This window comes from Procambarus clarkii, chromosome 52 (assembly GCF_040958095.1).
Source record: "Procambarus clarkii isolate CNS0578487 chromosome 52, FALCON_Pclarkii_2.0, whole genome shotgun sequence".
NCBI lineage: Eukaryota > Metazoa > Arthropoda > Malacostraca > Decapoda > Cambaridae > Procambarus > Procambarus clarkii.
Window position 1 is genome coordinate 6867317 of NC_091201.1, and position 27776 is coordinate 6895092.

The 27776-nt window shown below is 49.2% G+C and overlaps 1 long non-coding RNA gene across 1 annotated transcript in view; it reads right to left on the minus strand.

Annotated features, from left to right (window-relative positions):
* The window catches only part of LOC123763816 (uncharacterized), a 36701-nt gene extending 11000 nt beyond the window's left edge, over positions 1-25701 (minus strand). The window contains exons 1-2 of the long non-coding RNA XR_011222698.1: positions 25549-25701; positions 11052-11182 (exon numbers count right to left, since the gene is read on the minus strand). This is a non-coding gene — a long non-coding RNA (uncharacterized lncRNA). The remainder of the gene's footprint in view (positions 1-11051; positions 11183-25548) is intronic.
* Positions 25702-27776: the final 2075 nt, after the last annotated feature.

Genomic DNA, 27776 nt, shown 5'->3' on the forward strand with positions numbered 1-27776 from the left:
CACTTTCATTCACGAATGTGCCCCCACACCCACCATGGAGCCACAATTAGAGGCAGGACACCCAACAAGAAGCTATCGCCGATCATGCCTGGGCTCCCTAGGGGTGCGTCGTGAGTATACGCCTCACAAACGCCACCTTTAGAACCGTCAGTCCGTCGAGATCGGGTTCAGTGACGAAAGGGGAATTTACAATAAAAGGTTCCCCTCGCTCGGAACGTTGGGTACTATAGTTCTACGGATGCAAGAGTATGCCTCCTCAAACACCCAGGCATCAAAACAAAAGGGCAAAAAAATGATCAAAACAGGCACAAGGTCAGCAGGAAATGACAATGAGAAAGGAGAAGAGGGGGAGGGGGGGGGGGGAAGAAAAACGAGAAAAAAAAAAAGGTGTTCAGCAGCAGAAGAACAAGGCTACAAAAGGACAGAGGACTGTCTTAAGGAGCATCACACTCCGGCAGCCCCCCACCAAGCCCCCCCTCACGGCAACAACGAGCTGGACAGGCAGGGGGTAAACTCCATGTAACCTACCTTACCCCTAAATGTCAACCCATGTCTTGCTATTTTAAACAATGCTGTTTGTTGACCAACTTGTTTAATTGCTAATTTCTGCCTTGTTCCCCCCCTCCCCTCCTTTTTATTCCTTTTTTATTCCTTTTTTCAACACAATTTATACTTTAATCACAATTATATATGAAGAGGAAGGACACTTATTATGCACAAGTGATAATATATCAAAGCCCACTTTGCCCACAAGTGCCCATCTTATCTTTCATCCATTCGCCTAACACAAGGCACTATGTATTTGTTCATGTTTTAACCGACAAGCTTACATGATTTGCTGCTTTGGCAATAAATTAAAAATACGAAGCAGTGATACATTTCTTTGCAATATGTGCTCACCAAACAACTACACAATAACAATACAATTAGACCATTATATTGCAGAGATCAATATTCAACTTACCCAAGCAGAAAAAATCAAATAAAAGTCTGAACCAAGAAACTCTCGCAAACTTTCAACTCGTCAGCGTCTCGATAATAAAGTGCGTTGTCCATCTCTAAATTCCCCCAAAATAATTAATTTTCTTATATATGTGCGTGCGTGCATGTACTCGCCTAATTTTACTCACCTAGTTGTGCTTGTGGGGGTTGAGCATTGTCTCTGTTCTTGCCATCAAAGACACATCTGTACTGAGCTGCTGAACACCACAAAAGATATGTGGAAGTGCTGATAGTCAAAATAGAGATCCTAAGTGTAGTTACTGTATTGTCCTTGTATACAAGTCACCGGAGGCAAACCCTCAGCAGTTTAAAAACCAACTAATGAAAATAGAACACTGCTTGGAAAACCTATCCAACCCCGAACATCATCCTGCTTGGGGACTTCAACCTACGGCACCTGAAATGAAAGTACCTGGCAATACAGTGTGACGATAATCTCTTTCAAGAGAGATTGAGCCTGCTCTTCCCTCCAAACTACATCCCAGTAACAACTAATATAGAAGATATATCCAACAAGTACAGCAACAAGTTTTGCCCATAGAGCAAAACGTATCCAGCACCGGCGCCCCTGCTCGCCTCCGCCACCGTTAAACCGGCAAACTGCTTGTCCATCGCCTGCCTGTCACTGATTGGCTGGTGCCCGTCGCACCTGCCCCACCACCCGCCACACGAGCTGATGTCCGGGCCACCGCGACCTAGGGAAGGCAGAAAATATCGTGCTCCACACAAGTTAACACGTCTCATTGGTAGACTAAGCCTTGGCTTACGTGTACTAAGGGAGGTGGCAGCTTGAAGCCAATATTCCTGCACTAATATAATTTACTTTGCCATTATTCACTTGTCTTAATGTAACTTTTCATTTGCCAGTGATTATTCTTATTATTTTGTTTGTTGATTTATGTTACATTTTTATGCCCAATTTTATTCATGTTTTGCTTTTCTAACGTAATTAAAATTTCATTGTTAAATTTACTTGTGTTTTGTGTGTCTTCCCATTACCTTACCACAGACGAAAGTTCCAGCTTTTTTCTTTTTTTTCTTTATGTGACGAGGCCATACCCCTAGCTTTTGAAACAAGCCGAACACCAACGCGTTACCGTCACAACAGTAATATCAGAAAGAATACCAGGAAGTAGCCTAAATGAACAGGAACATGCAAATGACCTGCTACGGATGTGCAACAGGTTTGCCTTAAACCAGCAAATAGTGGAACCAACTAGGAAGAACACGCTGGACCTCATTTTCACCAATAATGATGAATTGATCAGGAACATAATGATTACAAATACCTGTTACTCAGATCACAACTTAATTGAAGTTCTGACAAGCATGGGGATAGACCTTCAAAACCACTCCAGATTCCCAAGTGGAGGAGTTTTCAGCAATTTCAACTTCAATAATAAACATAAACTGGGAGCAAATAAACCAGGACTTCACAGAAATAAACTGGGAAGAACGGTTAGAAAATGCAAACCTGAACCAGTGCCTGGAAAAACTAAGCTCAGTAGCACTAGAAATATGTTCAAACTGCATACCCCTAAGAAAAAAAAGAGAAAGAGATGCAGATTGGAACGGGAACGTAGTTCCCTGTATAGGCGAAGAAAACGAATCGCGGAACTTGAGAGTCGCACCCTATCTCAAGAACGGTGAAGAAGGTTAGGTAGAGAATTAGAAACAATTGAACTTAAGCTACAGGAATCATAAAAAACCCAGGAGAGGCAAAGAGAGCAAAAGGCCATCAGTGAAAGAGAGAAATCGAAAATATTTTTTCTCCTATGCATAATCAAGATCAAAAACCACATCTAGTATCAGGCCCCTGCGAAAGGGAGATGGAACTTTCACTGATGACAACAAAGAAATGAGCAGTTACTGAGGAAGCAGTACGACTGTTGTGAGAGAGTCTCTCTCACGATTCTCCCACAGCTGACTTGAATGGCTCATTGCAGTGCACAGTGCACCGATCTTGTGCACAAGCCTATCTCTTTTAATCCTGGATAGTGACCTGGCATGTTCGGTATCTCCAGAATGCCCACTTAACCAGGAACACTTTCATAATACGGAGGCCGCCGTATGTTCAGGCAGGAAGTAGATACAGGGAGTTAAGCATACTTGCCACCAAGGGTCAGTGGGCACATTGGCCGGTGGGAGCGTGGGACAGAGGGGAGATGCTAGCAGCGTCTGACCTCTGGGGTCAACCAGCATGATGGTGAATAACAGCTATGACGTGTTCATGACGTTCATGACGTCACCTCTCCTACTGCTCATCGAACGGTCATTATGATTGGTTTCCGCCCATTTGCTGCAATGCTATTGGTCAAATTGTAATCCCCTTGTGTGTGCCCCATAAGATGCCCTGAGCTTCAGGCAAAACCATTCAAGTGAGGGAGACCAAACCTAGGACAGGTTCTGTTCTGTCTACCGGCCAATAGACTGAACACCGACTATTCCTCACCATCAAGTTAACTCAGCGTCTGAAAAAATATACCACACACACGCCCAGAATCACGAGTGTGAATATATTGTTCAGAAGCCTAAAGTGACAAATCTCCAGAGTGAAACAGACTGGTATCAGGTAACCCCTGGTGACAAAGATCGTTGTGAGTGACTTAAAGTGAACTAAGGCAGTGCCGCCGCCTAAGTAACCTGTGTGTGACTTTACCACAAGTGTACCTGCATGGTACCACAGCCGTTACTCGTCTTGAGCGTGTACCTCAGTACCTCGAGGCACCCGCCGCCGCCCTCACTACTACGTGACGTCATCACCTTATTCGCCGCCAGTGCCTGAGTGAGTGCCTGAGTGCCTGAGTGAGTGAGTGTGTGAGTATGAGTATGTGAGTGTGTGTACTCACCTAATTGTGCTTGCGGGGGTTGAGCTCTGGCTCTTTGGTCCCGCCTCTCAACCGTCAATCAACTGGTGTACAGATTCCTGAGCCTATTGGGCTCTATCATATCTACATTTGAAACTGTGTATGGAGTCAGCCTCCACCACATCACTTACTAATGCATTCCATTTACTAACTACTCTGACACTGAAAAAGTTCTTTCTAACGTCTCTGTGGCTCATTTGGGTACTCAGCTTCCACCTGTGTCCCCTTGGTCGCGTCCCACCAGTGTTGAATAGTTCATCCTTGTTTACCCGGTCGATTCCCCTGAGGATTTTGTAGGTTGTGATCATGTCCCCCCTTACTCTTCTATCTTCCAGTGTCGTAAGGTGCATTTCCCGCAGCCTTTCCTCATAACTCATGCCTCTTAGTTCTGGGACTTGTCTAGTAGCATACCTTTGGACTTTTTCCAGCTTCGTCTTGTGCTTGACAAGGTACGGGCTCCATGCTGGGGCCGCATACTCCAGGATTGGTCTTACATATGTGGTGTACAAGATTCTGAATGATTCCTTACACAGGTTCCTGAACGCCGTTCTGATGTTAGCCAGCCTCGCATATGCCGCAGACGTTATTCTCTTTATGTGGGCTTCAGGAGACAGGTTTGGTGTGATATCAACTCCTAGATCTTTCTCTCTGTCTGTTTCATTAAGTACTTCATCTCCTATTCTGTATCCTGTGCCTGGCCTCCTGTTTCCACTGCCTAGTTTCATTACTTTGCATTTACTCGGGTTGAACTTCAACAGTCATTTGTTGGACCATTCACTCAGTCTATCCAGGTCATCTTGTAGCCTCCTACTATCATCCTCTGTTTCAATTTTCCTCATAAGTTTTGCATCGTCGGCAAACATTGAGGGGAACGAATCTATACCCTCTGGGAGATCATTTACATATACCAGAAACAGTATAGGTCCAAGGACTGACCCCTGCGGGACTCCACTTGTGACGTCTCGCCAATCTGAGACCTCACCCCTCACACAGACTCGTTGTCTCCTGTTGCTTAGGTACTCCTCTATCCACCGGAGTACCTTCCCTCTCACTCCAGCCTGCATCTCCAACTTTCGCACTAGCCTCTTGTGTGTGTGTGAGTGTGTGAGTGTCTGTCTGTCTGTATGTCTCTGTCTGTCTGTGTCTGTCTGTCTTAAGCATGCAGCACGCCCTACTGCAAGTACCCTCCGTGTCTACGAGCGAAACCAGCTGTCAGGCCACCTACGAGTGCTTGTATAAATGTGCCTGAGTGAGTGAGAGAGAATCAGAGAGGTACCATATCTGTAAGTACAATATTTTGTCATTGTTTTATTGTGTGTTTTGATCTGAGATATCAACCACAGTTCTCACCTTCTCCTACCTGTCACAGGTCATAGGTGAATCGACGGTGTATGCGTGTTTATCTCTGGTATCACGGCATTACACTCGTCTGTTGAATGTGAGCTTCACATACACCACACATTTAGTATTGTGTGTGATTATTATTGTGCATGTTATTGCCTGTCCCATTGACAGTATTTGCGATTTATTGCATATTATCATTACCCGAGTATCCTGTTGGAACTCTTGTGATCCCTTTGCATACCGGCAGTTAGGTTGCCGTGTTAATGATTGGCTGTCAACTGTGTTAAGTTAGGTGTTTCTCCACGAGTGGATCCGAGTCAATTAGCCAGACGGCAAGAGTCTCGCTAACACAACCATAGCCTTGCTGACGCCAATCTAAAGTAAATCAAGCACCCTGTGTATTAGTGGTTAAGTTAGTAAATAAACTACTGTTAAGCTTTATACGGTGTTTCCGTTGAACCACTTCTGAATACTGCCAACATTACTCAAGCCTTCAGCTCTAAGTGTCTTCAACACAGAGTTGCTTATATTCACTAAACTATAAATGTGATGAGGACCATGGGAGTCCCTTAAAGTGTTAAGTCATTGAGGAGATGCCAACGATCAACGTGGACCAGGACCAGGTGAGGCTAGTCTGAGAAGAGACCCTCAAGGACTCTAACTCGGCCTTGCTCCCAGGCCCTGTACGGTTGTTCTCGTATTTTCTATTCTGCTAATTCCGACAGCTTCGTGAAGCGTCTGCCACATGTACATTGGCGACGTGCGCATACAGTCGTGAAAGCAAAAAAGAAAACCCCCACAACTGTTTTCAGCGAGCCACTAAATACACTAAAGATTGATAACCCAAATGAATTTTCCATGGATATGATACCAACATCAAATCATATATCAGACGTCAGCCTATCCAAAAATTCGTTCCAATGTCTCTGTGGCTCATTTGGGTACCAAGTTTCCACCTGTGTCCCCTTGCTCGTGTTCCACCCGTGATGAGTCTCGTAGCTCATACCTCTCTGTTCCGGGATGAGTCTGGTAGCTTACCTCTGAATCTTCTCTAATTTTGTCTTGTCTTTAACTAGGTATGAACTACAGGCTGGAGCTGCATATTCCAGAATTGGTCTTACATAAGTGGTATACAGGGTTCTGAATGATTCCTTACACAAGTTTCTAAAGGCAATTCTTATGTTGGCCAACCTAGCATATGCCGCTGATGATGATATTTTGATGTGGGCCTCTGGGGACAGGTTCGGTGTGATATCAACCCCCAGATCATTCTATTTGACTTTTGCAGGATTTCACCTCCCAGATAGTACCTTGTGTTCAGACTTCTGCTCCATTTGCCTAATTTCATTACTTTACATTTTCCCGAGTTGAACTTTAGTAGCCATTTTCTAGACCATTCCTCCAGTTTTTCCAGGTCGTCCTGTAATCTCTGTCTATCTTCATCTGTCTATTTTTTCATAATTTTTGCATCATCAGCAAACATTGAGATGAATAAGTCTGTACCCTCTGGAAGATCGTTTACATATATTAGAAACAGGATGGGTCTAAGCACAGAGCCCTGTGGGACTCCGTTGGTGACATCTCGCCACTCTGATGTCTCCCTCTCACAGTTACTTGCTGTTTTCTGTTGCTTAAATACTCCCTTATCCACTGAAGCACCTTCCCTTTTACTCCTGCCTGTTGCTCTGTATGGAGTGAGTGAGAACACACTGTGGGTATAGCTGACAAGGGGACCTTCAGGTGGTCCCCTGATTAGCTGAATCAACGCGACTCTAATCATGACTGCTCTCTTGGAGAGAATTTTTAATATACTTGGCACATTTCTTGCCGGAAAACTATGAAACTTATGTTTGTTCAAAAACTTGGGAATGTCGAAATATTAAATGTTTTTACCAATTTGTATATTGAGCACCATGAAAATGTTATTACTAAATCCATTTATATTTGCAGACGAGCAAATTGCGAACACCGACACCAAATTTTAAGTAAAACTAAAATATTTGAAAAAACTGAGAATATAAACATTCCAGACATCTCTGAACGGAACCCTGAGGTGCCTGCAACATTTATGGTCAAGAAGGCGCCTAGCTACTGGTCGGATAGTTAAAGTTTTATGAATTTGTAAACAATATTTAGTTGGTAAAGAGATTGATCGACACTAAAACTTATATTCTGGCGTAAAGATAAAGCATAAAACAAGATCCTCTCTTGCACCCAGCACTGCCGGCTGGGTAAACAATGAGCAGAAGACTAGCTTCATTCTAGATTGTCACACCCCCACTCCCATCTTGGTACTGTATACCGGGAAGAGACGGTAGGCAATCTCCAGTGATGCGGTAGTCATGAGAGATTCATCATCATCATCTACCGCATCAAAGTCCGGTTTCGGGCGGAAACCAGATTCACCGGGGCCCAAATACTTAAGAAAATTTTTGACATCACGAATGCTGCTCCATTGGACATTCGAGACGATGCCGACGGCGCTGTACTTTATTCAAGAGAGGAAGCTCTGGAGCAACTGTTTGCACCGGAACACCAGGTCGCCCTTCTCAACTCTGACCTTATCATCCTACCTACCCGACGCTAGCTGGCTGAACGAACCATCTTCGTCAGCCACACGAGTGTCAACATCACCACCCAAGACCCTGACACCATACTTGATAGTATCAACACAAGCACCTCAGCCCTTACTGCAGTTAAAGTCGAGGCCATTAAGAACGACGACAGCCCACAGCCTACCCTCAAGGTTACATTCTCAACAACAGCAGCAGCAGCGAGCCAGGCAGTAGAAAAGGGCTTCAGGTGCTTTGATATAGCAATCACACCTGACAGTCAAGAAAGAACGTTATTACGTCATTGGTCAATGCTTTAAGTGTTACAAGTACGAACACGATACCAAGCACTGCCCCCAAGCTGAAGCAAAGTGCAGCATCTGCACAGAAAACCATTACTTCTAAAAACTGTATCACTAACCCAAAAGCGCCTCATCTGTGGGGAAGTACATACAGTTATGACTATGGACTGCCCTATTAGACAGGCAGAAATTAGGAAATCGGCAACCGCCACACCATCCACCAATCAGCCTGCAAGTTTCAATGTCCAGGCATCGACGTTCCCTGTGTTACCCCACTCCTCTGCTACACCAGGCCAGGCCGCACCCCTACTGGGGACCCAGCACACAGGCGATTGCCGTCCAGTCAGCCACCTCACCAGTCAACCAATCAGCGGCCTCGGCCGCTTCCACTCTCATCCCAGTCCTGATCAGTGGAGCCGAGAAGATGGCTGGGACAGACGTTGCCAAATACGTGATAGTACTGAACATGCTGCTTTCCCAAAACAATCTACCTACGATGTCTGTCCCAGCGGACCTACTGCACCCTCACCTTGTTGCCTCAACCCAAACAAACCAGACCAGCAACCGAAGCAACACCAGTGACCCAGACAACAATCTCCTCCCAGTCCACCTCCACTCAGACCACCAACCAATGGAAACCTCAACACCTTCCACTGAAGCAAAACAAAAAAAAAACAATTATGAAGGACTGCCAAGGAAAAAAAAAATGACTGACCAGACTGTTGCACCAGACAACACCTGCAACAGCCGAAGCAGCACCAACGACACATACCTCAGCTACAGCCGAAATAGATACATAAAACCCTGCTACTGTCTATATTTCTAACAAAGTAGAGCACAATGGCAACAGCACTACAAGAAAACACCCCCTGGCCCTAGCATGTAACAAGCTCATCTCCGACCGGGACAGTGACGTACTCCCCCACCCCGTGTTCGTCCACTACTCTACATTGGAACGCTACTTAGACCTCACCATCCTGCAAAGAGATGATGTCATCGACCCAGTCTTCATACAAAATAAAATGACGCAAGTTGATTTCTCTATCGAAGACCAAGACCCGGAAGGAACTCCAATACCCGGGGTGGCGTACAGCGCATTCAAACGAAGTTTTGACCCCATACCATCAACACCTAGATTACCGAACAACCATTAGAAGAACGAAAAGGTTCACCAACATCATCGGAAAGAGGCCTCCTCTAAGCCAGGCAGAAGACCTCATCTGAACCAGGACAACACCTCACCGCCTCACCACTAGCCTCCTGCTTCTTAAGATGATCCCAAGCCAAGAACAAAAACATATCTCCAAATACGGTTTAACCCGAGGGCTTGGTCGCCCACCCCACGAGCCTAGGAAGTGAAAAAAAAGAGGGTCAATAATCGGCAAAATAATGAGCAGGTAAGAAACTCATTCTCAAATAAGCACCCATACCCACCATGGAGCCACAATTAGAAGATAGGACACCCGACAAGATGGTCCCTCCCCCCCAGGGGTGCATCGTGAATATACACCCCGCAATCGCCACCTGAAGAACCATCAGTCCGTCGAGATCAGGTTCGGCAACGAAGGAGAGGACTGACAATAAAAGCGTCCCCCCTCGCTCACAACGCCGGGTACCACAGTTCTACGGGTGAGAGCGCGCCTCCCCAAACACCCGGGCGTCAAAATAGATGTCAGAAAGAATAATCAAGAACGGCAAAAGGTCGGCGGGAAACGACAATTACAAAGGAGAAGAGGGGGAAGAAAATGAAAAAAGGAAGAGAAGATAGCTTCTATCAAAATTAGTGAGGACGGCAGGAGAGGCATAGAGCTTCACAAGGACCTAGGACCGTCCCATGGAGCATCACACACCGGCAGCCACGCCTCCTCACCACGACAAGGGGCTGAAAAGCGAGTGGGGGGCTAATCATGGTTAATGATTCAACCCGTCCTCCTAAAAATAACGTCACTTTTGGCTCGTATGCGCACTATGGCCAAATTTGGACGTAGTTTGAAATGAAATCGACTCACAAAAGTGACGTACTGTTCCGTTTTCTGTTCGAGTCATCCGGCCCTCCTCGGACACCTTAGAAGAGGAACTTTCAATTAACGTTTTTCATAACGTTTTGAAACTTTATGAGAATTTCCTGCCCACCTAACCTATCAGAGGACCCTTAACTTACCGTTGTTGAAAACAAAAATCCCAAATTTATTTTCAATTTTTTTTCATTTTCAAATTACGTCCATATTCGGCCATACGGGCAAACGGCCAAAAGCGACGTTCTTATTAAGAGGACAGGTTGAATATGGCGCATTTATTTATTGTGATAATTGCAATTCCCTCAGAGTTTACATTTGCTTTAGTATTTGTACCTAATCAAAAGCCTTATTCATAAATGTTTATACATTGTTTAATGGGAAATTTTACACAAGAACTCTTGAGACATGTTTTGAATTTAGTCAAAGCTTGGTCTAGCAGACAAGCTTATTTCAACAATCACACCATTTCACTCCTAGTTACACACAGAAAAAACAGGTGCTACTTCCAATAAACTTTTAATATAAAGTTCTCTTATATTCGACACGTATGAATCTGAGCCTCTCCTGTCCTCAAATAGAACATTGTGATGACAGTAACAGTTATTTACCATAATCCTTTTGTGGCACAAACTCTTAAGTTTTAAAAAATAAAACAAAAAAAAAAAACAAGTCCAGAGTTCCCAGACAGGACGAGAGAGACACCCGTGTATGTTTCCTTACACCTGATTCCCCGGCCTTCATTAAGCAGTAAATTAGTACCTGGGAGTTAGAGAACCGTTGTGGGTTGTATCCTGAAGATCAATTATGGCCTAATTAGTCCTAATAAGCCTAATTGGCTTCCGGTTCCCAACAAAGGAAACACATTCAAAACCATTTTAAACATTCAAGTTTTATCGGTAATATACTCTCAGACGTGACCCCAACATACTACCAAAGCAAAGCGCACTCGTGTGGCAAGCTACTGACCAGAGTTTAATGCAAAGTCTTCAGACTTCTTGTTCTTCCTGCTGAAAGTCAGTGTAAACTGCTCTCGCCAGCACCTCCGAGCTTTGTGTTGCAACAGAAACACTGTCAAGTCTGCGCCTCAACACCACAATCTGCAATGTTATAGATTATTACAAACATTTGAAGGTTGCTGAGTTATAGCTTAACACAAGAAATTATAAAGTCATGGTAACACCAGCTCGCCCTTCTAAGGTTCCACAACGTCAAGAAACTGTCGTACTAAAAGTGCCATTATTTTAACCTTCCAGAAGACCCCAACAAAAAAAAAAAAAAAAAATGGGAGCAGTGTCAATTTTGCGAGCCGCTTCTAGTAAGACTATTTTTGCCCTAATGTTGAGCATACGTCAAATTGCGACGTGATATTAGGAGGACGGGTTAAATACAGGCATTACAAAACAACCTGACAACGTGAGGAAAACTGCTACAGATTTGGCTTTATTGCGGACGTACAGAAACTTTGCTCTGGACGAGCGCATCCGCCCTATTACAGAGCATAACCAGTATATTATGTCCAGTAGTGGTGGTGCCCTAGATCAAGATGCTGTATTGTCCAAACATTCGTCCAATGACCAAACCTAACACTGCACAACTTCAGTGACCAGGAGCCATGACACTTTGTGCATTGCATCAAAAGTTCAATGCACAAAAATAACCAACATGCACAACAAATGACTGTTTTAATAGAGATGGCGAGGGGACCACGAGGAGGATGGTGGTAAAATGTTATGTACATAGGAAGAGGCCAAATCTACAAACATACTAACAATACAAACATACCAACAATACAAACATACCAGCAATACAAACATACCAGCAATACAAACATACCAGCAATACAAACATACCAACAATACAAACATACCAACAATACAAACATACCAGCAATACAAACATACCAGCAATACAAACATACCAGCAATACCAACATACCAACAATACAAACATACCAGCAATACAAACATACCAGCAATACAAACATACCAGCAATACAAACATACCAGCAATACAAACATACCAGCAATACAAACATACCAACAATACAAACATACCAGCAATACAAACATACCAACAATACAAACATACCAACAATACAAACATACCAGCAATACAAACATACCAGCAATACAAACATACCAGCAATACAAACATACCAGCAATACAAACATACCAACAATACAAACATACCAACAATACAAACATACCAGCAATACAAACATACCAGCAATACAAACATACCAGCAATACAAACATACCAGCAATACAAACATACCAGCAATACAAACATACCAACAATACAAACATACCAACAATACAAACATACCAGCAATACAAACATACCAACAATACAAACATACCAACAATACAAACATACCAACAATACAAACATACCAACAATACAAACATACCAACAATACAAACATACCAACAATACAAACATACCAACAATACAAACATACCAACAATACAAACATACCAACAATACAAACATACCAACAATACAAACATACCAGCAATACAAACATACCAGCAATACAAACATACCAGCAATACAAACATACCAGCAATACAAACATACCAGCAATACAAACATACCAACAATACCAACATACCAGCAATACAAACATACATGAAACTACACAGCAGTGAGAAGTGTTGAAATTGCAAAATCTGAATGCTTGAGATCTGGGGATTATAAGAACAAGGAACTAAAGGAACTCCTGAAGATCTATTGGCTCTATACGTGCAGCTCTTATCTATTATCCACTCAAACTCTTCCCCCTCACACGTCTTGCCTACGCTTTAAACAATCATTGATCCACAAGTCTCTCCTCTCCTGGTAAATTTTTCCACAACAATAATCCTGTTTTTAAACCTAGAATTTATCCAGGTCATTCCTAAATCTAGACTTATAATTCATATCGCACGTTTCACGTTATATTGTACCGAATCCATTATTAATATGCCTTTTGTTTGAATGCTGATGAGAGTCGCCTCAGGGCTCAAAGTAATTTTTTCATTTCGTCTTTTATTGTTAACGTTCCTAGAAATAAACCCCAGTATCCAACTTGCCTGATTTGTAATAGTTAAGCAATTTTGTGGTTTTAAATTCGCAACTAATTATGATCCCCAGATATTTTTCGCAGTCAAGAATTCACAATTTAAATACTATTCAGCTGAAATCTTCTATCATTACCGAGCTTCAGAAGGTTACACCTGTCAGTATTATACGTCACACAAAGCTAGTTGACAAATGGAAAAATTTAGAACATTTAAACCAGGTACATAACCACAGCCGGATTTGATAAGATGGAATTATCGATACCCACAACTTTAAAAACACGAATCATAGATTTAAGCAAAGAAAAAAAAGTGTCACAAAACACACAAATTCTTAAACAAATCTTCTCTTCCACAGCGTTAGAGTTTAACGAGAAGGTTGTGAATACTAAAATCCTCGGAGGCTTTAGAGCGTCAAGTGACAACAGTAGGGGACACAGACCTTGAGTCTTTTCCTGTAACACTTAAGTAATTGTACTCAACACTTACTTAAGGCAAATGGGGGGCATCTACGACAAGCCGCCTGCTTCCTGTCCTCGTCGAGGCCACTAGGGTAGAAGGGGCATCGGGTGAGATAGGACGGGGGAAGAAGGGGGCACAGGGGTAGGGGCATGGAGTCATGGGAGGGGGTAAAGAAGGAAGGAAGATGGGGAAAAGAGAGGAGTGTGTGTTGGTTGGGTAAGCAAGACAATTATCAATAGGAAAGCGCCGCTAGGAAGGGGTTAGGATAAGGATTTGGGACGGGACGGGAGTGGGGGGAAGGAATGGTGCCCAGCCACTTGTGGACGGTCAAGGATTAAACGCCGACCTGCATGAAGCGAGACCGTTGCTCTACCGTCCAGCCCAAGTGGTTGGAGAGGCGGAAGGACGAGGATAAAAGGACCGACTGATACACCCCCCTCCCTCTCCCAATCCATGTGTAACCCTCCCCCCTCTCCCAATCCACGTATAACTCTCCCCCCTCTCCCAATCCACGTATAACCCTCCCCCCTCTCCCAATCCACGTATAACCCTCCCCCCTCTCCCAATCCACGTATAACCCTCCCCCCTCTCCCAATCCACGTATAACCCTCCCCCCTCTCCCAATCCATGTATAACCCTCCGCCCCTCTCCCAATCAACGTACAACCCTCCGCCCCTCTCCCAATCAACGTATAACCCTCCGCCCCTCTCCCAATCAACGTATAACCCTCCGCCCCTCTCCCAATCCACGTATAACCCTCCACCCCTCTCCCAATCCACGTATAACCCTCCGCCCCTCTCCCAATCCACGTATAACCCTCCGCCCCTCTCCCAATCCACGTATAACCCTCCGCCCCTCTCCCAATCCACGTATAACCCTCCGCCCCTCTCCCAATCCACGTATAACCCTCCGCCCCTCTCCCAATCCACGTATAACCCTCCCCCCCTCTCCCAATCTACGTATAACCCTCCCAATCCACGTATAACCCTCCCCCCTCTCTCCCAATCCACGTATAATCCTCCTCCCTCTCTCCCAATCCACGTATAACCCTCCCCCCTCTCTCCCAATCCACGTATAACCCTCCCCCCTCTCTCCCAATCCACGTATAGCCCTCCCCCCTCTCTCCCAATCCACGTATAACCCTCCCCCCTCTCTCCCAATCCACGTATAACCCTCCCCCCTCTCTCCCAATCCACGTATAACCCTCCCCCCTCTCTCCCAATCCACGTATAACCCTCCCCCCTCTCTCCCAATCCACGTATAACCCTCCCCCCTCTCTCCCAATCCACGTATAACCCTCCCCCCTCTCTCCCAATCCACGTATAACCCTCCCCCCTCTCTCCCAATCCACGTATAACCCTCCCCCCTCTCTCCCAATCCACGTATAACCCTCCCCCCTCTCTCCCAATCCACGTATAACCCTCCCCCCTCTCTCCCAATCCACGTATAACCCTCCCCCCTCTCTCCCAATCCACGTATAACCCTCCCCCCTCTCTCCCAATCCACGTATAACCCTCCCCCCTCTCCCAATCCACGTATAACCCTCCCCCCTCTCCCAATCCACGTATAACCCTCCCCCCTCTCTCCCAATCCACGTATAACCCTCCCCCCTCTCTCCCAATCCACGTATAACCCTCCCCCCTCTCTCCCAATCCACGTATAACCCTCCCCTCTCTCCCAATCCACGTATAACCCTCCCCCCTCTCTCCCAATCCACGTATAACCCTCCCCCCTCTCCCAATCCACGTATAACCCTCCCCCCTCTCTCCCAATCCACGTATAACCCTCAACCCTCTCTCCCAATCCACGTATAACCCTCCCCCTCTCTCCCAATCCACGTATAACCCTCCCCCTCTCCCAATCCACGTATAACCCTCCCCCCTCTCCCAATCCACGTATAACCCTCCCCCCTCTCCCAATCCACGTATAACCCTCCCCCTCTCCCAATCCACGTATAACCCTCCCCCCTCTCCCAATCCACGTATAACCCTCCCCCCTCTCCCAATCCACGTATAACCCTCCCCCTCTCTCCCAATCCACGTATAACCCTCCCCCAATCCTCGTATAACCCTCCCCCCTCTCTACCAATCCACGTATAACCCTCCCCCCCTCTCCCAATCCACGTATAACCCTCCCCCTCTCTCCCAATCCACGTATAACCCTCCCCCCTCTCCCCCAATCCACGTATAACCCTCCCCCCTCTCCCAATCCACGTGTAACCCTCTCCCCCTGTCTCCCAATCCACGTGTAACCCTCCCCCCTCTCCCAATCCACGTATAACCCTCCCCCCCCCTCTCCCAATCCACGTATAACCCTCCACCCCTCTCTCCCAATCCACGTATAACCCTCCCCCCCTCTCTCCCAATCCACGTATAACCCTTCCCCCCTCTCTCCCAATCCACGTATAACCCTCCCCCCCTCTCTCCCAATCCACGTATAACCCTCCCCCCTCTGGGGTCAGCCTCTACATCAAAGACACACTCATCTGTACTGAGCTGCTAAACACCTCAAATGATATGGTGGAAGTGCTGATAGTCAAAATAGAGATCCTAAATGTTGTTGTTGTCCTTATATATAAGTCGCCGGAGGCAAACCCTCAGCAGTTTAAAGACCAACTAATGAAAATAGAACACTGCTTGGAAAACCTCGCAAATCCAGCTCCTATCATCATCCTGCTTGGGGACTTCAACCTACGGCACCTGAAATGGAAGCACCTGGCTAATACAGTAAAATCAGAAAGAATACCAGGAAGTAGCCTAAATGAGCAGGCACATGCAAATGACCTGCTACGGATGTGCGATAGGTTTGCCTTAAACCAGCAAATAGTAGAACCAACTAGGAAGGAGAACACGCTGGACATCATTTTCACTAATAATGATGAGTTGATCGGGAACATAATGATTACAAATACCTGTTACTCAGATCACAACTAAATTGAAGTTCTGACAACCATGGGGAATGAAACTTCAAAACCAGTTCAGATTCCCGGTGGAGGAGATTTCAGCAAATTCAACTTCAATAATAAACAGATAAACTGGTAGCAAATAAACCAGGACTTCACAGGAATAAACTGGGAAGAACAGCTAGAAAATGCAAACCTGAACCAGTGCCTGGAAAAAATAAGCTCAGTAACACTAGAAATATGTTCAAACCGCATACCCCTAAGAAAAGAGAGAAAGAGATGCAGATTGGAACGGGAACGTCGTTCCCTATATAGGCGAAGAAAACGAATCGCGGAACAACTTGAGAGTCGAAACCCTACCTCAAGAACGGCGAAGAAGGTTAGGTAGAGAAATAGAAACAATTGAACTCAAGCTACAAGAATCATACAAAACCCAGGAGAGGCAGAGAGATCAAAAGGCAATCAGTGAAATAGAGAGAAATCCGAAATATTTTTTCTCCTATGCAAAATCAAGATCAAAAACCACATCTAGTATCGGGCCCCTGCGAAAGGGAGATGGAACTTTCACCGATGACAACAAAGAAATGAGCGAGCTACTGAGGAAGCAGTACGACTGTTTTCAGCGAGCCATTAAATGTACTAAAGATTAATAACCCAAATGAATTTGTCATGGATATGATACCAACATCAAATCATATATCAGACGTTGCCCTATCCCCACTAGATTTTGAAGAAGCCATAAACAGTATGCCTATGCACTCTGCACCAGGCCCGGATTCTTGGAACTCCATATTCATCAAGAACTGTAAAAAACCACTATCGCAGGCCCTTCACATTCTGTGGAGACAAAGCCTAGATACTGGCGTTATCCCTGACATACTAAAAACAGCAGAGATAGCACCACTCCATAAAGGAGGAAATAAGGCAGAGGCAAAAAATTACAGACCGATAGCACTAACATCGCACATCATAAAAAATTTTGAGAGAGTGCTAAGAAGCAAGATCACAAAATACATGGAATCACAGCATCTCCATAACCCCGGACAACATGGTTTCAGAACAGGGCGCTCTTGCCTGTCGCAGTTGCTGGACCACTATGATATGGCATTAGATGCTATGGAAGACAAACAAAATGCTGATGTAATTTACACAGATTTCGCAAAAACCTTTGATAAATGTGGCCATGGTGTTATTGCACATAAAATGAGTTCAATAGGAATTACCGGGAAAATAGGCAGATGGATCTACAATTTTCTGACTAACAGAACCCAATGTGTAATAGTCAACAAAATAAAATCCAGCCCATCAACCGTGAAGAGCTCAGTCCCTCAGGGTACTGTGCTTGCTCCAGTACTTTTTCTCATCCTCATATCGGACATAGACCAGAACACAACTTATAGCACTGTATCATCTTTTGCAGATGACACTAGGATTTTCATGAGAGTTGGCAACATAGAGAACACGGCAAACCTCCAATCAGATGTAGATCAGGTCTTTCTATGGGCTACAGAAAATAATATGGTGTTTAACGAGGATAAGTTCCAGCTCATGCGCTACGGAAAAATTGAAAATATAAAAACAGAAACCACGTACAAAACTCAGGCAAATCATAACATAGAACGAAAAGGCAATGTAAAGGATCTGGGTGTACTCATGTCGGAAGACCTTACCTTTAAAGAACACAATAAAGTAGCCGTCACAACTGCAAGAAAAATGACAGGTTGGATAACAAGAACTTTTCACACTAGAGATGCTATACCGATGATACTTTTCAAAACGCTTGTGCTCTCTAGAGTGGAGTACTGCTGCACAATGACAGCCCCTTTCAAAGCTGGAGAAATTGCTGACCTGAAGAGCGTGCAGAGATCCTTTACTGCTAGAATCCACTCGGTAAAACATCGAAATTATTGGGACCGACTAAAGAGCCTAAATCTGTACTCCCTTGAGCGCAGGCGGGAGAGATACATAATAATTTACACGTGGAAAATAATTGAGGGGCTGGTCCCAAACCTGCACACAGAAATAACATCACATGAGACCAGGAGGCATGGCAGGATGTGCAGAATACCCCCGTTGAAAAGCAGAGGTGCAACAGGTACTCTGAGAGAGAACTCTATCAACATCAGAGGCCCGAGACTGTTCAATACGCTTCCACTACACATAAGGGGCATAACTGGCCGACCCCTCACAGTGTTCAAGAGAGAACTGGATAAGCACCTCCAAAGGATACCTGATCAACCAGGCTGTGACTCATACGTCAGGCTGCGAGCAGCCGCGTCCAGCAGCCTGGTTGATCAGTCCAGCAACCAGGAGGCCTGGTCGACGACCGGGCCGCGGGGACACTAAGCCCCAGAAGCACCTCAAGGTAACCTCAAGGTAAGGTAACCTCTCTCCCAATCCATGTATAACCCTCCCCCTCCCCTCTCCCAATCCAGGTATAACCCTCCCCCTCTCCCAATCCATGTATAACCCTCCCCCCATCCATGTATAACCCTTCCCCCTCTCTCCCAATCCATGTATAACCCTCCCCCTCTCTCTCTCTCCCAATCCATGTATAACCTTCCCCCCCCCCCTCTCTCTCCCAATCCATGTATAAACTCCCAATCCATGTATAACCCTCCCCCCCTTCCCCCTCCAAAACAATGTATCGCCTAACTACATCAATTAACATGGTAAATATATTTAAACATTTGGAGAAATATTAACATTTCCAAGACCCAGAACCTAACTATAGTGTGGAGACATGTGGGAGAACTCTGCACACTTCTCCAGGAGCAAGAGCCAAGACGATCATACAGCGAGCGTAACCCCTCACTCTAGGTCTTGGGGGGAACGTAACCCCTCACTCTAGGTCTTGGGGGGAACGTAACCCCTCACTCTAGGTCTTGGGGGGGAACGTAACCCCTCACTCTAGGTCTTGGGGGGGAACGTAACCCCTCACTCTAGGTCTTGAGGGGGAACGTAACCCCTCACTCTAGGTCTTGGGGGGAACGTAACCCCTCACTCTAGGTCTTGGGGGGGAACGTAACTCCTCACTCTAGGTCTTGGGGGGGAACGTAACCCCTCACTCTAGGTCTTGGGGGGAACGTAACCCCTCACTCTAGGTCTTGGGGGGGAACGTAACTCCTCACTCTAGGTCTTGGGGGGGAACGTAACCCCTCACTCTAGGTCTTGGGGGGAACGTAACCCCTCACTCTAGGTCTTGGGGGGAACGTAACCCCTCACTCTAGGTCTTGGGGGGAACGTAACCCCTCACTCTAGGTCTTGGGGGGAACTCAGGTTGGAGGCAACCATATGTTGCCTGGAGCCCGCCACCCTCCCCCCTCTTCAATGTTGCCTGGAGCCCGCCACCCTCCCCCCCTCTTCAATGTTGCCTGGAGCCCGCCACCCTCCCCCCCTCTTCAATGTTGCCTGGAGCCCGCCACCCTCCCCCTCTTCAATGTTGCCTGGAGCCCGCCACCCTCCCCCTCTTCAATGTTGCCTGGAGCCCGCCACCCTCCCCCTCTCCAATGTTGCCTGGAGCCCGCCACCCTCCCCCTCTTCAATGTTGCCTGGAGCCCGCTACCCTCCCCCCTCTTCAATGTTGCCTGGAGCCCGCCACCCTCCCCCTCTTCAATGTTGCCTGGAGCCCGCCACCCTCCCCCCCTCTTCAATGTTGCCTGGAGCCCGCCACCCTCCCCCTCTTCAATGTTGCCTGGAGCCCGCAACCCCCCCCCCTCTTCAATGTTGCCTGGAGCCCGCAACCCCCCCCCCTCTTCAATGTTGCCTGGAGCCCGCAACCCCCCCCCCCTCTTCAATGTTGCCTGGAGCCCGCAACCCCCCCCCTCTTCAATGTTGCCTGGAGCCCGCCACCCTCCCCCCTCTTCAATGTTGCCTGGAGCCCGCCACCCTCCCCCTCTTCAATGTTGCCTGGAGCCCGCCACCCTCCCCCCTCTTCAATGTTGCCTGGAGCCCGCCACCCTCCCCCCTCTTCAATGTTGCCTGGAGCCCGCCACCCTCCCCCCTCTTCAATGTTGCCTGGAGCCCGCCACCCCTCCCCCCTCTTCAATGTTGCCTGGAGCCCGCCACCCTCCCCCTCTTCAATGTTGCCTGGAGCCCGCCACCCTCCCCCTCTTCAATGTTGCCTGGAGCCCGCCACCCTCCCCCCTCTTCAATGTTGCCTGGAGCCCGCCACCCTCCCCCCTCTTCAATGTTGCCTGGAGCCCGCCACCCTCCCCCTCTTCAATGTTGCCTGGAGCCCGCAACCCCCCCCTCTTCAATGTTGCCTGGAGCCCGCAACCCCCCCATCTTCAATGTTGCCTGGAGCCCGCAACCCCCCCCCTCTTCAATGTTGCCTGGAGCCCGCAACCCCCCCTCTTCAATGTTTCCTGGAGCCCGCAACCCCCCCTCTTCAATGTTGCCTGGAGCCCGCAACCCCCCCCTCTTCAATGTTGCCTGGAGCCCGCAACCCCCCCTCTTCAATGTTGCCTGGAGCCCGCAACCCTCCCCCCCTCTTCAATGTTGCCTGGAGCCCGCAACCCCCCCCCCCTCTTCAATGTTGCCTGGAGCCCGCAACCCCCCCCCTCTTCAATGTTGCCTGGAGCCCGCAACCCCCCCTCTTCAATGTTGCCTGGAGCCCGCAACCCCCCCCCTCTTCAATGTTGCCTGGAGCCCGCAACCCCCCCTCTTCAATGTTGCCTGGAGCCTGCCACCCTCCCCCTCTTCAATGTTGCCTGGAGCCCGCCATCTTCCCCCCCTCTTCAATGTTGCCTGGAGCCCGCCATCTTCCCCCCCTCTTCAATGTTGCCTGGAGCCCGCAACCCCCCCCCTCTTCAATGTTGCCTGGAGCCCGCAACCCCCCCTCTTCAATGTTGCCTGGAGCCCGCAACCCCCCCCCCTCTTCAATGTTGCCTGGAGCCCGCAACCCCCCCCCCCCTCTTCAATGTTGCCTGGAGCCCGCAACCCCTCCCCCCCTCTTCAATGTTGCCTGTAGCCCGCCACCCTCCCCCTCTTCAATGTTGCCTGGAGCCCGCCACCCTCCCCCCCTCTTCAATGTTGCCTGGAGCCCGTCACCCCCCCCCTCAATGTTTCCTGGAGCCCGCAACCCCCCCTCTTCAATGTTGCCTGGAGCCCGTCACCCCCCCTCCTCAATGTTTCCTGGAGCCCGCAACCCCCCCTCTTCAATGTTTCCTGGAGCCCGCAACCCCCCCCCCTTCAATGTTGCCTGGAGCCCGCAACCCCCCCCCCCCTCAATGTTGCCTGCAGCATGCCACCCCCCCCCCTCAATGTTTCCTGGAGCCGGCCGCCCCCCCCTCTCAATGTTGCCTGGAGCCCGCCACCTCCCCTCAATGTTGCCTGGAGCCCGCCGCCCCCCTCAATGTTGCCTGGAGCCCGCCCTCCCCCTCAATGTTGCCTGGAGCCCGTCCCCCCCCTCCTCAATGTTGCCTGGAATCTGCACCCCGCCCCCCCCCTTCAACGTTGCCTGGAAAACTCAATGTTGCCTGGATCCCGCCCGCCCCCCCACCCTCAATGTTGCCTGGAGCCCGCCGCCCCTCCCTCAATGATGCCTGGAGCCCGGCCCCCCCTCAATGTTGCCTGGAGCCCGCCACCCCCCCGTCAATGATGCCTGGAGCCCGCCGCCCCCCACCCCCTCAATGATGCCTGGAGCCCGTCACCCCCCCTCAATGTTGCCTGGAGCCCGTCACCCCCCCTCAATGTTGCCTGGAGCCCGTCACCCCCCCCCTCAATGTTGCCTGGAGCCCTTCACCCCCCCCTCAATGTTGCCTGGAGTCCGCCACCCCCCTCCCCCCTCAATGTTGCCTGGAGCCCGTCACTCCCCCTCAATGTTGCCTGGAGCCCGTCACCCCCCCTCAATGTTGCCTGGAGCCCGTCACCCCCCCCCTCAATGTTGCCTGGAGCCCGTCACCCCCCCCCTCAATGTTGCCTGGAGCCCGTCACCCCCCCCCTCAATGTTGCCTGGAGCCCGTCACCCCCCCCTCAATGTTGCCTGGAGCCCGTCACCCCCCCCTCAATGTTGCCTGGAGCCCGCCACCCCCCCGTCAATGATGCCTGGAGCCCGCCGCCCCCCACCCCCTCAATGATGCCTGGAGTCAATGATGCCTGGAGCCCGCCGCCCCCCACCCCCTCAATGATGCCTGGAGTCCGTCACCCCCCCTCAATGTTTCCTGGAGCCCGTCACCCCCCCCCCTCAATGTTGCCTGGAGCCCGTCACCCCCCCCCTCAATGTTGCCTGGAGCCCTTCACCCCCCCCCCCCTCAATGTTGCCTGGAGTCCGCCACCCCCCTCCCCCCTCAATGTTGCCTGGAGCCCGTCACCCCCCTCCCCCCTCAATGTTGCCTGGAGCCCGTCACTCCCCCTCAATGTTGCCTGGAGCCCGTCACCCCCCCTCAATGTTGCCTGGAGCCCGTCACCCCCCTCAATGTTGCCTGGAGCCCGTCACCCCCCCTCAAAGTTGCCTGGAGCCCGTCACCCCCCCCCCTCAATTTTGCCTGGAGCCCGTCACCCCCCCCCTCAATGTTGCCTGGAGCCCGTCACCCCCCCCCCCCTCTCAATGTTGCCTGGAGCCCGTCACCCCCCCCCCTCAATGTTGCCTGGAGCCCGTCACCCCCCCCCCTCAATGTTGCCTGGTGCCGGTCACCCCCCCCTCAATGTTGCCTGGAGCCCGTCACCCCTCCTCAATGTTGCCTGGTGCCCGTCACCCCCCCCCTCAATGTTGCCTGGAGCCCGTCACCCCCCCTCAATGTTGCCTGGTGCCCGTCACCCCCCCTCAATGTTGCCTGGAGCCCGTCACCCCCCCCCTCAATGTTGCCTGGAGCCCGTCACCCCCCCCTCTCAATGTTGCCTGGAGCCCGTCACCCCCCCCTCAATGTTGCCTGGAGCCCGTCACCCCCCTCAATGTTGCCTGGAGCCCGTCACCCCCCCTCAATGTTGCCTGGTGCCCGTCACCCCCCCTCAATGTTGCCTGGAGTCCGCCACCCCCCTCCCCCCTCAATGTTGCCTGGAGCCCGTCACTCCCCCTCAATGTTGCCTGGAGCCCGTCACCCCCCCTCAATGTTGCCTGGAGCCCGTCACCCCCCTCAATGTTGCCTGGAGCCCGTCACCCCCCCTCAATGTTGCCTGGAGCCCGTCACCCCCCCTCAAAGTTGCCTGGAGCCCGTCACCCCCCCTCAAAGTTGCCTGGAGCCCGTCACCCCCCCCCCCCTCAATGTTGCCTGGAGCCCGTCACCCCCCCCCCTCAATGTTGCCTGGAGCCCGTCACCCCCCCCTCTCAATGTTGCCTGGAGCCCGTCACCCCCCCCTCAATGTTGCCTGGAGCCCGTCACCCCCCCCCCTCAATGTTGCCTGGTGCCCGTCACCCCCCCCCTCAATGTTGCCTGGAGCCCGTCACCCCTCCTCAATGTTGCCTGGTGCCCGTCACCCCCCCCCTCAATGTTGCCTGGAGCCCGTCACCCCCCCTCAATGTTGCCTGGTGCCCGTCACCCCCCCTCAATGTTGCCTGGAGCCCGTCACCCCCCCCCCCCTCAATGTTGCCTGGAGCCCGTCACCCCCCCCTCTCAATGTTGCCTGGAGCCCGTCACCCCCCCCCCCCTCAATGTTGCCTGGAGCCCGTCACCCCCCCCCCTCAATGTTGCCTGGAGCCCGTCACCCCCCCCCCCTCAATGTTGCCTGGAGCCCGTCACCCCCCCCCTCAATGTTGCCTGGAGCCCGTCACCCCCCCCCCCCTCAATGTTGCCTGGAGCCCGTCACCCCTCCTCAATGTTGCCTGGTGCCCGTCACCCCCCCCCCTCAATGTTGCCTGGAGCCCGTCACCCCCCCCCCCTCAATGTTGCCTGGAGCCCGTCACCCCCCCCCCTCAATGTTGCCTGGAGCCCGTCACCCCCCCTCTCAATGTTGCCAATGTTGCCTGGAGCCCGTCACCCCCCCCCCCTCAATGTTGCCTGGAGCCCGTCACCCCCCCCCCCTCAATGTTGCCTGGTGCCCGTCACCCCCCCCCCTCAATGTTGCCTGGAGCCCGTCACCCCTCCTCAATGTTGCCTGGAGCCCGTCACCCCTCCTCAATGTTGCCTGGTGCCCGTCACCCCCCCCTCAATGTTGCCTGGTGCCCGTCACCCCCCTCCCTGAATGTTGCCTGGAGCCCGCCACCCCCCCCTCCCCCCTCAATGTTGCCTGGAGCTTGCCACCCCCCCCCCTCAATGTTGCCTGGAGCCCGCAACCCCCCCTCGAATGCCTGGAGCCCGCCGCCCCCCCTCAATGTTGCCTGGAGCCAGCCACCCCCCCTCAATGTTGCCTGGAGATCGTAAATTAAGTCTACAGTTTTGCTCAAGTGTGTGGAGGTGCCATGTTAACCCCCCCCCCCCCCCATGGCCTCACTCAGCTGGTCATGTGAGACCATGTTTGAGTACCCTCACTGGAGGCGCCTGGGGGAGGAACACAACCTGGGCAGAACTATTCAAGAGCAATCCTGCAGCTTAGCAGACAGGCAGACGGGCGAACGGACGGACGGACGGACGGACGGACGGACGGACGGACGCCCTCCTCCCCCCCCCCCCCCTATTATCTGTGTCGAGGCTCCCCAGTGCATTACTTTACCCGGAGCTGTTATGATGAACCTTGATGCTGGCCCCCTCAGGATAGGGGATACAAGTGTCCCCCCCCCCAGGAGGGAGAGTACCCAAGTGTCACTCGACTGTCACCTAGTGAAGTGTAGTCCTCCAAATGCTGGGCTGCCAGTCACCGCCTTACGGCGGAATAGCTTTATTCTAAATTCAGAACCCTAATGGCAATAACTCAGTGTTATCTTCAAGTGAAAGCAGGGTCCAGAGGGCCCACTAGGGGCCAACCAGGAGCCCATACCCGGTACTTCTGGGCCAAGTCGACGCCAGACACCACCTCCCTTCCCAAGAGCCGGCAAGAACCGTATAAAACTGTAAATCAAACTCCACGTGATCTCAGGGGATGATAGCGCCAAATGTCTTATTTATCCGGGCGTTGAAGGTCATATTCTGCCTGACATTACCCATAAGTACGTCACCTTACCCGGCGGTTCCCGGGAGGATATTGTCAAGCCGTCTGGTCTTCCTCAGCTGTTGTAGTCGTACTGAGGTCTCCTCTAGTCGACTCGTACATGGCCGTTTTTCATACCCTCGGTTCCGTACACGAGCAACTTCGTTCATTGTCCATTTCGTATAGAGGAACCCTTTCATATTTTACTTGAATATACCTAATGTCTGTGCCTTTAGGAAATTCAAGTAATATATGAATATCTATCATATCTCTCTTGTCGCTGGATTTTGAACTGCAATATTCCTGGCATTAACGGCTTCGATGGGTAGGCGGTTCCATAATTATATAACCATACGGGCGAAAAATTTACCTGCTCGTTTATCGAGTCGGACCAAAAATTCAGAAGTTGGTACAAAAAAAAAAAAATCTGGTTGATATAACATTGTAAGTTATGGATAGGAACATGTTAAATGCTTTGAGTATAAAAGGTGGCAATTCTTTACCATATAAATCAACATGCAAAGTTAGTTAACTAGTCATTTATTATGCACCCCATACCAATCCAGAAAGAGGTGGTCAACCCGACCTCACACTAAGCTGTTTAAAGCAGCGGCCGTCCTCCCTAGACGCATTCATCAATTTTAACACACTGTGTATTAAATATTGGTTTATTCTCATATAGAAATTAATATTTTTATACATACAAATTTTATGTATAGTTATGCATAGGTTAGGTCAGGTGTTTAGGTTCTGTGGGCAATTATTTGTATTTATAGTACGTGAGTGAAGCATTTACAGCGTTGTGGTTCGAACAAAAGTCGTCAGTGCAACCCGTCCTCGACTCAAGTCCATTACATCCAGCGGTCGACCCCACAGACGCATTCATAAATTTTTACATGCTGTTCACTCAAAATGGGAATATTCTTAAATATAAATTAATATTATAATATATTAGCATATTGTACATATAAAGGTTAGGTGTGTAGGTTCTGTTAGCGATTGTTTATATTTATAGTACGTGGGTGAAGCATTTATAGAATTGTGGTTTGAACAGAAGACGTGTGCGAAGCACTTGTTCCAGAAGTATTCGAACGAAATCAGTTGTCAGTCGTGTGTAAACCGTTTTTCATTCATAAGCAGGGGGTTTGGCGGGTGCATGGAATCACTTTTGGGTCTTTAGTCAACCCGTCCTCGACTCAAGTCCATTACATCCAGCGGTCGCCCCCACAGACGCATTCATAAATTTTAACTTGCTGTTCATTCAAAACAAGAATTTTCTCAAATATAAATTAATATTATAATATATTAGCATATTGTGCATATATAGGCATAGGTTAGGCTAGGTTAGGTGTTTAGGTTCTGTTGGTTAGGTTAGGTTAGGCTAGGTTAGGTGTTTAGGTTCTGTTGGTTAGGTTAGGTTAGGCTAGGTTAGGTGTTTAGGTTCGGTTGGCGATTATTTGCATTTGTAGTACGTGGGTGAAGCATTTATAGCGATGTGGTTCGAACAAAACTCGTCAGTGAAGCACTTGTTCCGGAAGTGCTCCAACGAAATCAGTTGTGAGTCGTGTGTAAACCGTGTTTCATTCATAAACAGGGGGTTTGGCAGGTGGATGGAATCACTTTTGGATCTTTGTTTGGAGGACGGGCTGCTTTAGTTGGAGGATGGGCTGGACTCACAACTGATGACGTTCGAAAAGTTCCGGAACAAGTGCTTCACTGATCCAGCCCGTCCTCCAAACAAAGATCCAAAAGTGATTCCATGCACCCGCCAAACCCCCTGTTTATGAATGAAAAACGGTTTACACACGACTCACAACTGCTGACGTTCGAACATATCCGGAACAAGTGCTTCACTGACGAATTTTGTTCGAATCACAACGCTATAAATGCTTCACCCACGTACTACAAATACAAATAATCGCCAACAGAACCTAAACACCTAACCTAACCTATCCTATGCCTATATATACACAATATGCTAATATATTATAATATTAATTTATACTTGAGAAAATTCTTGTTTTGAATGAACAGTATGTAAACATTTATGAATGCGTCTGTGGGGTCGACCGCTGGATGTAATGGACTTGAGTCGAGGATGGGTTGACTGATCAGACCGTTCTCCCAGCCCATCCTCTAACTAAAGACCCAAAAGTGATTCCATGCACCCGCCAAACCCCCTGCTTATGAATGAAAAACGGTTTACACACGACTCACAACTGATTTCGTTCCAACACTTTTGGAACAAGTGCTTCGCACAC